The sequence below is a fragment of the Pinus tabuliformis genome, chromosome 4_2 (genome assembly GCF_031772625.1).
Source record: "Pinus tabuliformis cultivar Carrire ecotype Pingquan chromosome 4_2, CPIR1, whole genome shotgun sequence".
Classification (NCBI taxonomy): Eukaryota; Viridiplantae; Streptophyta; class Pinopsida; order Pinales; family Pinaceae; genus Pinus; species Pinus tabuliformis.
Genome location: NC_142304.1, coordinates 1,062,236,300 through 1,062,250,095, shown reverse-complemented (window position 1 = coordinate 1,062,250,095; position 13,796 = coordinate 1,062,236,300).

Below are 13,796 nucleotides of genomic sequence, written 5' to 3'. Positions count from 1 at the left end.
CACCTATCCATTTGCTTGAGGATGATATGGAGTAGACTTTCGATGTTTGATTTTTTATTCATCCATTATCTTCTGTACCAACTTGGATGTAAATTGAGTACCTTGATCTGTTACAATTTCTCTTGGAACACCAAAATGAGTAAATATATCCTCAAAAAGAAATGAAACTACAACATTTTTAGTAGCAGAAGAAGTGCTTTAGCTTTTACCCATTTTGTAACGTAATTAGTGCAAACAAGAATGTAACTTTTTTATTTCAAAGGTGGATTGATTGGAGCAACAAAATCCAGAGCCCATTTTTCAAAAGGATCAATAAGTATCTGAGGTTGTAGAGGCATCTCATCATAAGGAACATGTTTCCCCATCCTTTGACAACTATCATATTTCTTTACATACTCTCTAGCATCCTTAAAAAGGGAAGGCCAATAGTATCCTAAGAGAAGGACTTTGTAATAAGTTATTTTTTCCGCGAAGTGTCCTCCACATGGCTCATCATGACAAGCTTTTAATAGATCTGGTACTTCATCTTCTCTCACAGACCTTCGGATGATAAGACCTGGACCTGTTTTATACAATTCTTCATTTATCCATGAATAAGATGCACTAATTTGAATTACCTTCTTTTTTTCTCGAGGAGACAAGTATGATGGTAATTTTCCTGTAGCCAAATAGTTAGCAATATCTACAAACCATGGAAATTTAGTTGATACTGAAAAAAGATATTCATCAAGAAAATTATCTTCTACAGCCATATCATTGTTATCATTTTGAATCCTTGATAAAAAGTCAGCAACTATGTTTTGTTTTCCAGGTCTATCCAAAATAGTAATGTTAAACTCTTATAGCAGTAATAACCATCTAGTGATTCTACCATTAGTGATTGATTTATTCATTAAGTATCTAATTGCAGAATGATCAGTATGTACAAAATTTTCATAACCAGTAATATAATGTCTGAATTTATTGATGGCATGAACAATAACTAAAAACTCCTTTTCTATAAAAGTATAATTTAACTATGCAGGAGTCAAATTTTTACTAGTGTAATAAATGGCATATGGAGTTAAGTCTTTTTGTCCTAGTATAGCTCCTAAAGCTGTATCTGAAGCATCATTCGAAATATGAAAAGGTAATTTCCAATTTGGTCCTTTAAGAATGGGTGCTTCAGAGATTTTCTTTTAATGACTCAAAGGCCTTTTGGCAATCATAAATCCAATTAAATTCACAGTCTTTTGTGAATAGCTTGAAAAGTGGAGATGCAATTTTTGTAAATTTTTCTATAAATCTTCTATAATAACCAATGAAACCAAGAAAACTTCTAACATCTCGTTGACAGGTTGGAATTGATAACTTAAAAATAATTTCTACTTTAGATGTGTCCACTCTAATTCCATTTCCTGAAATATGGTGTCCTAAAACACTTCCCTCAGTAAACATCATAAAACATTTTTCGTGCCTTAATGAGAGATTTTCCTCTTTCCATTTAGTGAGAACTTTTTCCAAAATTTTAAGAGCTTCTTCAAAAGAATTTCCATAAACTGTAAAATCATCCATATATACTTCCACACAATCATGAATTAGATCAGAAAAAATGCCTAATATTGCTCTTTGGAATGATGCAGGAGCATTACACACTACAACAAAACCAACGATTAGCGTTCCTTTTTACTTCTTTTTTTGCATCTAGAACCCATTTTTGGTGCTATTTGCATCCATTTATCAAATATGGTGCAAAACTTGACACAAAATTTGCATCAAGTTTTGCACCAAATCTTACACCAAGTTTAGCACCAGGTATTACAATAAGTTTTGCACCACGTTTTGCACCAAATTTTATGCCAAGTTTTGCATCATCCTTTACACAGGTTTTGTTCCAGGTTTTGCATCAAGTTTGGCACCTAATTTTGTTTGACATACTTTTGCATCCTCATTTGCATCCACTTTTTTCACCTACACTTGCATCGTCTTTTGCATCGACTTTTGCATCCTTTTTTAAATCATTTTTTGCATCCATTTTTTCATCCATTTGTGCATCCCTTTTGTGCCAAGTTTTACATCGAGTTTTGTGTCTAGTTTTGCATATAATTTTGCATCTACTTTTGTTGCATCCACTTTTCCATCTTGTTTGGCATCCATATTTACATCCTCTTTTGCATCTATTATTGTACCCACTATTGCATCTAATATTTTTGTGCCACAATTAGCGCCTAGTTTGGCACCTCCTTTTGCACCCACTTTTGATTATAATTTTGCATCCACGTTTGAATCCTCATTTGCGTCTAGGTTTTCGTCAACTACTACATCTATTTTTGCATCCCTTTTTGTATCCAATTTTGGACCAGGATTTGCATCGGGTTTTGTGTCTCATTTTGCATCTACTTTTGCATCGACTTCTATTGCATCCACTTTTGCACACAATTTTACATCCACTGTTGCACCCATTTTAAATTTCACTTTTTGCATCCATTTTTACATCTTCATTTGCATCATACTTTGATTCTTTTTTTGCATCTATCATTACATCCACTTTTGTTATGCCACAATTTGCACCATGTTTTTCACTCACTATTATATCCATGTTTGCTTCCAATTTTGCATCCATGTTCGCATCCTCTTTTGCATCAAATATTGCATCTATTTTTGCATCCACTTTTGTGTCAGGTTTATGCATTGGGTTTTGCATCTCGTTTTGTATCTACTTTTGCATCTACTTACATTGTATCCATTTTTTGCATCCAATTTTGTTTTGCCTGTTGCATCAATGTTTGCTTCCACTTTTACATCCATTTTTGCATCTTGTTTTGCATATTTTTTTGTCTATTGTTACATCCACTTTTGTTGCACCATATCTTGCGCCTACCATTGCAACCACATTTGCTTCCACGTTTGCATCCCCTATTGCATCCACTTTTGTTTCATCCATTTTTGCATCTGCTTTTGTGTCCGTTGTTGCATCCACATTTGTTTCACCACAATTTGTGCCAAGTTTTACACTTACCATTGGACCCATGTTTGCTTCCACTTTTGCCTTCATGTTTGCATCCAAGTTTGCATTGACAACTGCATCTACTTTTGCATCCACTTTTGTGTCAGGTTTTTCATGTTGTTGTGCATCTACTTATGTTGTATCCACTTTTCATCCAATTTTACTTCTATTGTTGCCCCCATTTCTATGTTCGCTTTTGCATCCCTTTTCCAACACTCATCATATTTTCTGCATTGATGATATTCCTTATGGCATTGACAATTATGAACAATTGATGACAATGTCAATAATATTGACAATGATGAAAATGAAGATGATGGCGATGACATGAATTGTGATTATGATGATAAAGACGATAGTGGTTACAATGACAATGATGATGATGGCAATGATTATGATGATGACGATGCTAATGACGTTGGCGAATCTTCCCAATTTTAGATGTTGTCATTGTCATAATCATAAGCATTATCTTTGGTGTCATCATCATCATTTTCATCTAGGTAATCATCAAAAACTATAATGGCATGAATGATGATGATGATTACAGCAATGTCGATAGAAATTACATTAATGATGATGATGGGGATGATAAAAATGACAATGACGATGATAATGGTGGTGATGATCATCATCATCGATCATCTCTCAAAAATAGAGTTGTTATTTCTCTTACGTATATCAATGTGTCCTAAACAACCCTTTTCTAGCACTGATCACATTTTTTGGGTTGATGATATTTCTTACAACATCTACAATTATGAACAATTGCAAACAATGTCCATAATGATGATGATGATGGCATGAATGGTGATTATGATGATAATGTAATGATGGCAATAACAATGACAAGGATGTGATGATGATGACAATGATTATGATAATGAGAATGACCTTACAATCTTATGGATTCGTGAACAATTACTAGTTTCAATACCATCTTCTAGATACGTATTACTATCATACTTTTTAGATTTTCTGTCTCTCTTGAGGTATCTTACTATAATGGTGTTGTCAACACTAGAAAGATATCTTGTTGTAATGGTGGTTCTAATGTTAGCACTAGCAAAGTTTTTGTTAAATTTTGGTTAAAAAAAACTGATTTATGCAATTATTTTGACAATCTATGTAAAAAAGTAAATAACATCCAATTATTTTGACTGTAGTCCCATTGATTATCATGAATTCACCAGTCTGAAGACCATCTTCTACATACATATTATTATTAAACTTTTTGCATTATATCCCTCTTATATCTTGTTGTAATGGCAGTATTAGCACTAGAAACATATCTTGTTGTAATGGTGATGTTAGTATTAGCACCAAAAAAATCACTAAATATAATTCCCTAAGTCCTATATATAAGAAAAATCAAAAGAAAGAAAAATAATGCCCAATGAATGGTAACTCATGTATTCACACCCTCTTTGGAAAACATATGAATATATACACTCCTAGTCACACTTGATCACATGTTTGTGATGGTTAAATCATGAAGTCCTCTTTTCCCCTTTCATTTTCACTTCATCATTTAAGCACCTAATTGAGGATCTAGGGAATTTTTCTTGCCTAAGGGTTTCATGTCTACTCTTGGTTTACTTATGTCACACTACGGTCAATCATGTGACGGAGTGAAATACTTAAGTTTGTGGAGTTATTAGAACAGTGTATTAAGTTAGTCACCACACACACATGTATTACATGTCATTGATCCACATGTGTGGGTTGGAGACTCATTGCTTGAGAACTTTAATGGATACTACTTTAGGGCCTTGATGGTATATCTTACAAAATTGCTTGGTAAACATTGTGATTCATCCTTTCTTTTCCTCGAGACACTTGATAATATTGAAGTCACTCCCAATAATCCACGGAGATAGGGAGTATAAATTACTTGTGCTGGAAATAGAATTGAGAAATAGAGGCTTTCCATTTGCGATATTGGAGTCATAGACATTGGATACATTGGAGCCTATGATTTGGATATTGGAGTCATAGACATTGGATATTATTGGAGTCATAATGTGAAAATAGGTAAACATATTGGTAACCTTGATGTCTTGATCATTCCAAATAATAACCATTCCACCCAAGTATATCTAATCATCAATCACTACTATTTGGAAATTCCTCCCCTATTTTCTAATTATATGAGGTAGAACCTCACTTAATATTTTTATTTCTTATATCAACATTATTGATGGGTGCTTTGCATACCATTTTTCTTTTATGAGTATTTGTTTTCCTTTACTATTGAGGTCTCTCATGTTCCATGAGACTATTTTCATGGATAATTTACACCGAAAGGAAGTATAATGTGACTAAAAAAACATGTTCCAAGATTTATGTTATTGGACAATGCCACTTCATGACTCCTATATTTCCTTAACCTAGGACTGAATGGTGAACTTGATAGCCTTAAGGGAAATTAACTAATGAAAATCTCAAAAAGAGGTGACTTTTGACTTTATCACATACAAGTTAATATACTAAAAAAAACATCCATAAAAATTTCATCAATCAATGAATCTTTAAAAAAAATATCCAAAACAATTTCATCAAGCAATGAAACATTACATTATAAATTACAATCTATAAACCTTTTGGGAACTTTTTGCTAAACCATGTTCAAAACCAACATATTTAATATTAATATTTAACAATAATATGGAAAATAACACATTTTCATAAATTAAATAACATGTTATCAATCCTAAGAAATGTCACTAACATAAAACTAAAAAGCATGCAACTAATTGGAATGACCACTCAAGGCCACCATAAGACAATCAATCTATTAAGACAAGGATTAATGGGGAAAGAAATCTACAAAGGACAAAGGCAAACCTATTTTAACTTTATTGTTTTATTAGGTGCAAGTTGAACATCTCAATATATAATGAAGAGAAGAATTAATTTTGTTGCATTGAGAAAACCCAAGTACATTCTATAACTTAGCAAGGAAGAGATGTATAATACCCATCCCAGTGACACAATGCATGGCATTAAGTTACTTTTTGATATATAATTTAAAGTTATATCATAAAATCACAAATTTAGCATGAATGGATGTTTAAAATTCATTTTTATAAAAAGAAAATATAATTTTTGTTATAAAAAAAACCAAAAACTAAACATATTTTTTTAGAAAATAAAAAAAATACTAAACTGAATATATATTAAAAAAAACCTAAAATTAAGCAAATATATATTTTTTATTTATTTATTTTTTATTTTTTTATTTTTTTTTTAATTTTTTTTTAATTTAAAATAATTTTTAGAATTTTTTGAAACACTTCCCTCCATTCTAAGAAGCAAAAATAATAATAGAAATAAGGACAGACCAAAAATATTCCTTTCCTTGGTAAGTTTTTCCCACCATTCATTCCACTCACTTGAGTTATTTCATAAAACAGAGATAAGTGTTATTTCACACTCTTTTGGCAAAGCCTATTGAGCTTCTCTTATGATATATCTATTCCTTGATGGAGTCCTTGATATATTGATCAAGTTTTGATTCCTTGGAGATTAATTAGAGCAAAGAAAACATGAGTACTGTTAATTCCAAGTTCAATGCCTCTAATGGTGGACACAAGGCAAGGGAGGGGTTGCTATCGTGGTCATAACTCCAAGTTCATTGTCTCTGATGGTGGACGAGGCAAGGGAGGGGGTTGCGGTCATGGTTCTGGTCATGGAGTTTTCTCTTTTACATTATATGTAGGGAGTTCAAAGCAATTTGAAAGGAATCATTGTTGTCACTAGGTATAATGGATTAAGTGTGATAATGGATAAAATGAAGTAATTATTTGTGAGCATTTTTTCTTGAATGAACATTAGGATCCATCTTATTATAGAGAAAATTACATGCATTAAAAACAACTCAATATTTCATGTGACATTCATATTGTATGCGACTTATTTTTCATTAAAAACAATTTACTTTTTCATGTGACATTCTTTTTTTGTTAAAATTTCTTCTATTTCTAATCTGAATTACAATTGTAATTTGAAATAAAGCTTCCAATAAATATTAATTTACCAATTCTGCATGGAAATCATAAGAAACATTCACAATATAATATGAAGAACAAATGGGTACCTACTTCATATGGATTAATAAATGCTTTTACTACTTAATGTGAATTACAAGTGTTATCTTAGTTGGATCTCCAATATATCTTAAGCCATATATTCATTTCATTTTTAGTACTATTAAAGGTTATTATGTCCTACCTCATTTTATTGTTAGCATTGTAATAAAAATATGCATTTTGCTGTAGAATTAGTACTAACATGTAATATTGATTTTTTTTCCAGAACGCTATAGGTAATGACCACAAAGATGATGATATAGACTATGTTTAGATTACATCATATATCAGAGATGATGATGATTAGGATGGCGATGGCATTGGTGATGATTATGTGGATGATATTATCAGGATGGTCAGGATGATGATCATGGAAATGATCATGAGGATGAGCTTGACTATGATTTTCGTGGTGCTAGCTAGCCATGCGTTATTTTTTATATTTAGTTGGATGTCTTAATATGGTAATCATACATTTGAATTTTAGTTTATTTGAATAATGATGATGATACTATCGGCATTATCTTGTTACCTTATGAATATGTTGAAAATTGTTTACAATTTTTTTATGAAGAATTATCATGTATGACGAGATTCCTATTTTTTTATGGATGTTGTGAATTTACCTTAGCATAATGATATCTATGAAACATTTTTAGTTGGTAATCTTACATTGACTTTTAGTTGATTTGATTAAATATGATGATGATATTATCATTTTTATCTTGTTATTTTATGTATATATTGAATATTATCAACATTATTTTGATGGAGAATTATTATGTATGATGATATTACTATCTTTTGATGGATGTTGTGAATTTACCTTAGAATAATGGTGTTCATGAAATATTTTGATATGATAATCACACATTTCAATCTTAGTTGATTTGATTAAACATGATGAGGATATTATTAGTATTATCTTGTTAATTTATATATGTGTTGAAACCTATCAATGCTTTTTTATGGAGAATGATTATGTATGATGATATTACTATTTTTGGATGTAATGTTGTGAATTTACCTTGGAATAATGATATCTACGATAAATGTTGATTTAGTAGTAATATATGTATATTGAAAATTGTCAATGATTTTTTGATGGAGAATTGTTATATATGAGGATACTGCTATATTTTTTATGAATGTTGTCAATTACCCTTAAATTTGTTTACAAATAATAAGTTATGAATTTGAATTTTGATATATTCTTAAATGTGTTATACATGAAAATACCTCCTCATCATCTTGGAGGAGAATACTATGCTGTTGGTTGAAATACCCCTTTCTCCTAAACTATATAAGCCTATAATATAAGTTATGTATGATGAGGACCATGATATCCTAGTCTATAACAAGTTGTCCCCTTCATCTAACTTTTGTTATCAAAATTCTCACATTAGAGGAATTTTCAACTCAAAAAATAACCACTTAAGAAAAAATTAAGAAACTAATAAAATAATGCCATGTAGACAATTTTTTAATATATCATTTTTATTATTCTTTTACCAAAATTACCCAAATAAATGTCACATTTATCAAAATAACTGTATATGTATTTTATATTTAAATTAATATATTAGCACAAGATTTAATAAAATTTAAATTAAAAAAAACAAATTTAAATTAAAAAAGCAAATTCAAAATTTAAAGGAAATTTAAATTTAAATTTAAATTACCCAAATAAATGTCACTTTTATCACCACCTACATGTATTTTATATTGAAATTAATTTATTAACACAAGATTTAAGAAAATTTAAATTTCAAAGGAAAATTTAAAATATAAATTTAAGTTAAATTTAAATTTAAGTAACTCAAATAAATGCACTTTTTTCAAAATAACCATATGTTTATATTTTATATTTAAATTAATTTATCAATAGAAGATTTAATAAAATTTAAATTAAGAAAGTAAATTTAAAATTTAAATTAAATTTAGGATTTATGATTTTATATTTAAATTTATTTATTTAACACGCCATGATTTACTCTTCATTAAAAATATTCTCGATATTCTAATTTGTATAGATTAAGATATTAATTTTAATTTTAATATTTAATATAGTTTTGGGTCACTTGGGCACTATTCACAGTTAAATTAGGTAAGTTATATTATTAAAAAAAATCCACTGCCTAGTCACACTTGTATGTCTTTTAAATTTTAAAGGATTTTGATTGGATTACACATTATGACATGGAAATTCAAAGTTAACATTTTAAAATGAAAATTCCTCTAATGCGAGGAAAAAAGCTCGAGTTAACTAGAATTTGACACTCTTGTTCACTTTTGGAAACTCATATGGTGGAATGTAATCTCTTTATCCTTATCTTTAGCTTTTTCCTAAAAAATAAAAGCATACAAAAGTGGGAAAGAGCCATAAAGCATGGGGAAACTTTTTCCTAAGCACAAAAGCTTCTAAAAAGTGGAAAATGCCATTTTTATATGAGGAAACATTATTCATCCAAAAGCTTTTGCCAAAATTGAATTAATGAGGAATTTGGGAAATCTTCATAGCCTTCACTTTCCTATATATTGGAGGCTTGGCCATTAAGGAAATGATGGGAGTTCATGTATTGTCATGCTGCTGAGATTTATCCTGAGAGGGAGAGTTTTGGAGCTAGGAATTGGGGGAGGTATTGTTGCAACTGCGTCTAATGGTTGTAACTTTCCTCCAACTCCTTTATTAATATAGATTAGTTGTTCTTCCTTCCATATGCTACTATTCATTCTTTACTTATCCTATTTAACTAATGAATGTATGGGATTTTGGTTTTTATTTATTTATTTAGTAATATTTATATGTTTATGATAGTTTCAATTATCAAGATATTACGTTGTGAAGTTTTCTTTGTTCTCTCTCTTGTGTGTAGGACCAAGATTTGGAGCTATCTAGGAGCGCTTCCCAGCTACACTAAAAACTCCAACAAGACCTGCATGCGAGGACTCACATGAAATCATTCTTCTTTTCTTAATCTGTACTCTAAATATTGATCTACTAAGAATCCTGAGCCTTAGAACAACCTTTCTCTTAATCAATCTATCTTAGGTTTTTGGGATAAACTGAGAGGGTTTTATGTTCATCTAACTGTGCATTAAATCCTACAGCAAAATGATATTTAGAAACTGTAATATATTTCACTATGTAATAAAATTAGTAAAATGGAAGTAAAAGTAAAACTCTAAACAAGAAGCCAGAAGTGGATGTAACCATCGATGCAAAATTGGGAGTAGAATTGGATGTTAAACTAGCCATCAAAACAAGATGAAAACAATGAGACAAAAAGAGATTTAAAATAGAATTAAAAAAGGGTGCAAAACTAGACACAAAGAAGGGAACAAAATAGGGCATACAAAAAGATACCAAATTGGGTGCAAACAAGGATGTAAAAATGGACACCAAAATGAGGATGCATAGAATGGTGTAAAATTATGATGAAAAATTGGGTGCAAAAAGGATGTAAGAAAAGACACAAAACAAGAAGCAAAATGGGACTAAAAAAGGGTGAAACTAAGGATGCCAAAAATGATGCATAACTAGATGAAAATTCAAACTAAAATCTAGATGCAAAATGAAATGCAAATGTGGACACAAAATGTGGCAGAAAAAATGATGCAAATTTGGATGCCAAAAAGGATGCAAAATTAGACACCAAAAAGGATGCAAAATTGGACATAAAAAATGGTGAAAAATTAGAAACAAAAGTAGAAAAAATGGTGCGAAAATGGGCATAAAAATGGCTCAAATTTGAATGCAACATTGGATGCAAAATGAGGTGCAAAAAATGATTCAAAACTTGGTGCAAAAACAGATGCAAAAATAACGAAAAAAATGGCTCAAAATTGAACGTAACATTAGACACAAAATGGGATTCAAAGGTGGACACAACACATGGTCCAACATAGGGTAAAAATTTAGATACTCAAAAGGATGAAAAATTGGATGCAAGAAATGTTGTTAAAATTGATGCTAAATTGGATGCAACAAATGATGCAAAATTAGGTGCAAAATAGGATGCAAAAAAGGGAAACAAATGAAACGAAAAAGTGGATGAAAAAAATGGTGCAAAAAAGGATGAAAATTTTGGCACTAAATCGGATTCAACATATGATGTAAAATTAGATGCAAAAAATAGTGTAAAAAAAGGCAGAAAAACTGATGCAAAAACAGATGTAAAAATAAGTACAAAATTAGAAGCAAAAAATGGCATAAGACTAGATGCAAAAAATGGCACAAACTCGATGCAAAAAAGGCACTAAATCAGATGCAAAAGATGGTGTAAAACTCGATGCAAATTACGAGACAAAAATAGAAGCAAAGAATGGCACAAAATAGGGAGCAAAAAATGATGCAAAAATAGATGCAAAAAATGGCACAAAACTAGAAGCAAAAACTGTTGCAAAACCAAATGAAAATCTTGGTGCAAAATATGATGCAAAATTTGGTGTAGAAAAAAGATGCAAAATTTGGCGCAAAAAATGACGCTTTAAAAATTGTACAATAGAGCCAGATTTAGCGCCAGGCTGCTCATCCCAATGGACAGAAAAATACACTAAAATCTGGTGCTAAATTTGGCGTAAATTGCCTGTTTTGTTGTAGTGACATAATCCAAAGGGAAGTACTTAGTAAACATAAGTTACCCATGGGCAGGTAAAGGTGGTTTTATCTTGGTCTTTCGAGGCTACTTGGATTTGGTTATACCCACTAAAACCATCTGAAAATGAAAAATATTTCTTTCGTGCCATTGTATCTGAAACTTGATCTATGAAAGGAAGTGGAAAGTGATATTCTAAAGTGAATTTATTCAATTCCCTATAGTCAATATACACTTTCCATTTTCCATTCTTTTTAGGGACAATTACTAAGGGTGAAACCCACTAACTGTCTGATATTGGATAGATGAAATTGACATTCAACAATTTTTCTAGTTATTCCTTAACAATATCCCTTAGATTTGGATTTATTATTCTTTGAGGTTGTCGAATTGGTTTGGAATTTTCTTCATTGTAGATATGATGTTTACAAGTATTAGGGTCAATTCCTTTCATGTTAGTATATTCCCATGCATAAGCAGATGAATGTTCTTGTAACATCTTGATTAATTCTTTCTTTTGAAATTCTTCCAAATTATTGTTGATATTCAATGTTTTTCCTGGAAATATTTCAATTGTAGAATTGCCAAAATTTTCCATAAAGTGCAAGGATAGTTGACGAGATGAAAAATATTCAATATTGCATTGTTCTTGAAAACTCTTACTAGATTCATAATATAATAAAGATTCATTATTTTCCGTTAAATTTAAAATTTGATCTTCTTCATCTAATTGTGAAGTATCAAAGATTGTTCTTATATCGAAGTCATCATCTATCCATTCTTCAGTTTCAACCTCTATTGTTGTTTTTGCTGGTGGATACAGTGTGAATTTCTAAGTTGAACATTATGTAGATCTAGTGGAGTTATCATGTAGGTTTGAAAATTTTGTCCTTCCATATTGTAAACAGGTTGTGAATTTTTATTATTATTTGGATTTGGAAGTGGTTGGGCAGGCAATTGATTTGGTCTTTGAGGAAATGGTAATGAAAGTTGTGGATTCACATTGTGAGGTTGAGTTTGTTGAACATGCTAAGGATAATATTGTGGAGGAAAAGTAGGATATGATTGTTGAAATTGTGGAAATTGAGGATATTGAGGATATTGAGGGAATTTTCCATAAGGATTTTGCCATCCTTGTGACCAAGGTTGTGGCCAAGATTGCCAAGGCATTGGGGCAGTCCAATTAGTTTGCGAAGATTGTGCAAATGGTTGAGGATTAAAACCTTGAGTTGTATTTGGTTGTGGATTCTGCCAAAGTCTTTTAGCAATAAAATAGAGAGGGTCTACCTGATTTGGTACTCCTTCTTCTTGATAGACAACTTTAAGACCTGGTATTGAGGGACATTCTTTTGTATCATGATTTTCCGCACAAATAACACAAGTTTCTATACTTTTTAAATCAAGAGGACATTCTCTCAAGGCATGTTTCTTTCTACACTTAGGACAAAAAATGGATAATGCAACATTTTCAGCGTTTTGCTTGTTTTGTATTTTAAGGGTGTCTATTTGTTCACTAAGACTCCCTAAAATATCTGTTTTAAAGTTATCAAGCAAATTTCCTAATTCTGCTCTACTTACTGTCCCAGCTACAGATTTATTAATCCTTGATAGAAGAGGATCTCTTGGATTTTTCCCGGTTCTTGCTTTTCCTCTTGAAATGTGTATGCACAGCTCACAAATTTCTCCTAGTGATAATTGAGAAATGTATCCCTTACCCATTAAATTGAGAAGGTCAATCCATTTATCTCTAATTGATTTCAATAAAAGAGCTTTCAAAGTTTCCTCATCTAGATTATTCATTTTTTCCCTTCCTACATTGTAATCTTTCAATGAAATCTTCAATATTTTCATCTTTTTTGTGTCATTTTAAAGACTTAATCTTTAACGTTATGGGGCATACAATAATCCTTATATTTATCTAAGAATGTAGTTTTCATTTTTTCACATGTTCTTATGGATTTTATTCCTAAACCCATAAATCATTTTAATGTTTCATCTTTAAGGGTTTCAGGGAACAATTTCAACTTTTGAGCATCATGTAGATAATCATATGATCTACACAAGATTTCAAATTCAAAGAGAAATGTCTCAGGGTCTTTGCTTCTTAATCCATGAAAGTTT